Source organism: Babylonia areolata, chromosome 7 (genome assembly GCF_041734735.1).
Source record: "Babylonia areolata isolate BAREFJ2019XMU chromosome 7, ASM4173473v1, whole genome shotgun sequence".
Taxonomy (NCBI): Eukaryota; Metazoa; Mollusca; class Gastropoda; order Neogastropoda; family Buccinidae; genus Babylonia; species Babylonia areolata.
The window spans coordinates 34,861,714-34,864,467 of NC_134882.1; the positions used below are offsets into that span (position 1 = coordinate 34,861,714).

General features: G+C 43.4%; 1 pseudogene; it reads right to left on the reverse strand.

Moving 5' to 3' along the window:
* Positions 1–2,635: 2,635 nt before the first annotated feature.
* Positions 2,636–2,754, reverse strand: LOC143284380 (5S ribosomal RNA; annotated as a pseudogene).

Genomic DNA, 2,754 nt, shown 5'->3' on the forward strand with positions numbered 1-2,754 from the left:
CAAGGTAAAATACGGTGGACAGTGTGACATAACTGAACCGTGTTTATCAAACTGTGTAATTGTGTGCGAAACCGAGTGCTGGAGGAGGAAGGTGGCAGAATGGTTGAGACGTTTATCTGCCAGTACAGTGCCGTGTCCTTGGGGGTCTGGGTTCGAGTCCTTCTCTCGCCCTTTCTCCCTAAGTTTTGACTGCAAAATCAGACTGAGCGTCTAGTCATTCGGATGAGACGATAAACCGAGGTCCCGCCGGTGTAAAGCACGCACTTGGAGCTTTGAAAAAAGAACCCATATCACCAAAAGGGTTGTCCTCTGGCAAAACCCTGTACAAGAAACACACACACACAAACTCTCTCTCTCTCTCTCTCTCTCTCTCTCTCTCTCTTTCACACACACACACACACACACACACACACACACAACGGGGGAGAAGGACAGCCGAAGTGAATGAAGGAGGCAGGGGGATGGGGGTGGGGGTGGGGTGCAACAGGTCGGCGGGGTCATCCCGGGTCACAGGTCACCCAGTGCACGCGGGCCACAACCGGAAACAGAGCGGGGCGTGCACTCCACGCCACAATCACCAATTATCTCCACCTTTAATGAAGCTTGCTCTTGCAACCAACCCCGCCGTTTGTTTTTTTGGGGTTTTTTGGGGTTTTTTTTTTATACCACTTGCCAGTTCGGCAGCGCGATATCCCTCACCCCCCCCCCCCCCCAACCCCCTCCATCCTCCGCCGCCCTCCAAGCCCCCCTCCCTCCCCTCCATCTCTCTCCTTCCCCATCTTTCCCCTACCACTGTTCCTCCCGCACCAGAAATCCTGTTGTTGATTAGTTTACGCCCTTCCTGCATGTACCTGCTTTCTTCGGCTTTTCTTAGCTAATTAAAGATAACACGGAAACGATCAATTCTAACGACGGATCGAGGGTCATGATACCGACCCTCAGCTGGGTGTTGTAGTCGGTGCTCTGTGGGGGTCCAGTCTCGAGGAAGGCCTACGGGTTCGAATCCCATGTCAGTCAGTGGCAATAGCGCGGCGGCCGCCTCGTGGGTAATATATGAGAAGAGGTGCGTTTTCCTAGTTAACCGGTTCAGTATTTGCAGGATATTGGGACAAGGAGAAGTGTATGTTGTCAGTTCATAGCTCAGCATTTATTAGTTTCTTGGCTAAAAGGTGAAGAAATGAGATAAATAAATAAAAATAAAAAAAAGAAAGAAAAAGCCATTGGATAAGCGGGAAAGATGTCTGTACTCAGAGAGACGTGCTCCTCAAAGTGTGTGTGTGTGTGTGTGTGTGTGTGTGTGTGTGTGTGTGTGTGTGTGTGTGTGTGTGTGTGTGTGTGTGTGTGTGTGTGTGACAGAGACAGAGAGAGACAGAGACAGAGAGACAGAGAAAGAGAGCGAGACAGAGAAAGAGAGAGAGTCAGCTCATGCATACCGTGAGAGGGAGAAGTGCATGCATGCATCCCATCCCCCCATTCTCCGCGCACATCGGGAATTTACTGTCAAGTGACGAACTGCACACACTACTTTTATATGCTGGTGCATCTGACACTGCCTGACAGTATCATGTATATGATGTTTGTCTCTGTTTTTGTATTCACTTCAAATCACCTTGTAATAAATAGACAATAAACCAACGAGAATAGAAAAAAAAGATATGGGTTATCTGTCTGTCTTCATTTCATTCATGTCTTCAATGTTATAATTTTCTTACTGAATATTTTCCTTTTATATCACTGAAATGTTTCACTTTATCTTAAAAATGTCATTTTGTTTTGCTAACTGAATGTTTTCTTTTTACATTATGATTCATAATTTTGTCGTTGTGATCAAGGAAGGGTGCGCCAGTTGCTCATTCGTTTTTCGGTTTCATTTGTTGATGAGCAGTTGTCTTTTTAAATGTTATAATTATCTTAACTGAATTTTTTCCTTTTTATAATGATTGAAAACGTACACATACACGCGCACACACACAACACACACAATTGTTTCACTTTGAATTATAATGTAATATGATCTTACCCAAATGTTTTTTTCTTTTTACATGATAAATGATATGTGTGTGGTGATCAGTGAAGGGTGTGTCACTTTTTCGCTGCACTTTGATATTTGCTGAAGGGCATGGTGTGAACCGAAAGAGAATGTTCTGTTTTGGGTTGAAGCAGACAATAAAGTATTTTGAATTGAACTGAATTGAATTGAAATTGTGTTCGTCTACCCCTTCCTTATTCTTGCTACTGCCGAACATCGTGGAGAAAACAAAGTATACACTCTGATGGAGGCAAACAGACAAATTAAAATTCATATGTGCAGGTACGATTATTACACTATGATGATAACAAATAAACAGATGAATCGATTAAAAAAAAAATCATGTGTACATGCACGATTATCACAAACTATGCTCTTCTTTGACTGGAAAAAATAGTGAAACGAAACAGAAAATTTGCGGTCAGACATGATAACAGCTTTTTATGATTTCCAAACATTATGGATAGAGATCAAGAAGGAAAAAGAATACACGGTGAGATCCCGAAAATCCAGCGAAAGAAGGAAGAAAAATCAGAAGGGATAGGGGTATAGAAGAAAAATAAAAAGCTGAGAAAAATAAAAATGTATAAAAAATTTTTTTTTTACTGCCAACAGCACCCAGTGTTCCCAGGCGGTCACCCATCCAAGACCTAACCAGGCCCGATATTGCTTAACTGTGGTGATCGGACGAGAACCGGTGTTTTCAACATGGTATGGCCGTTGGC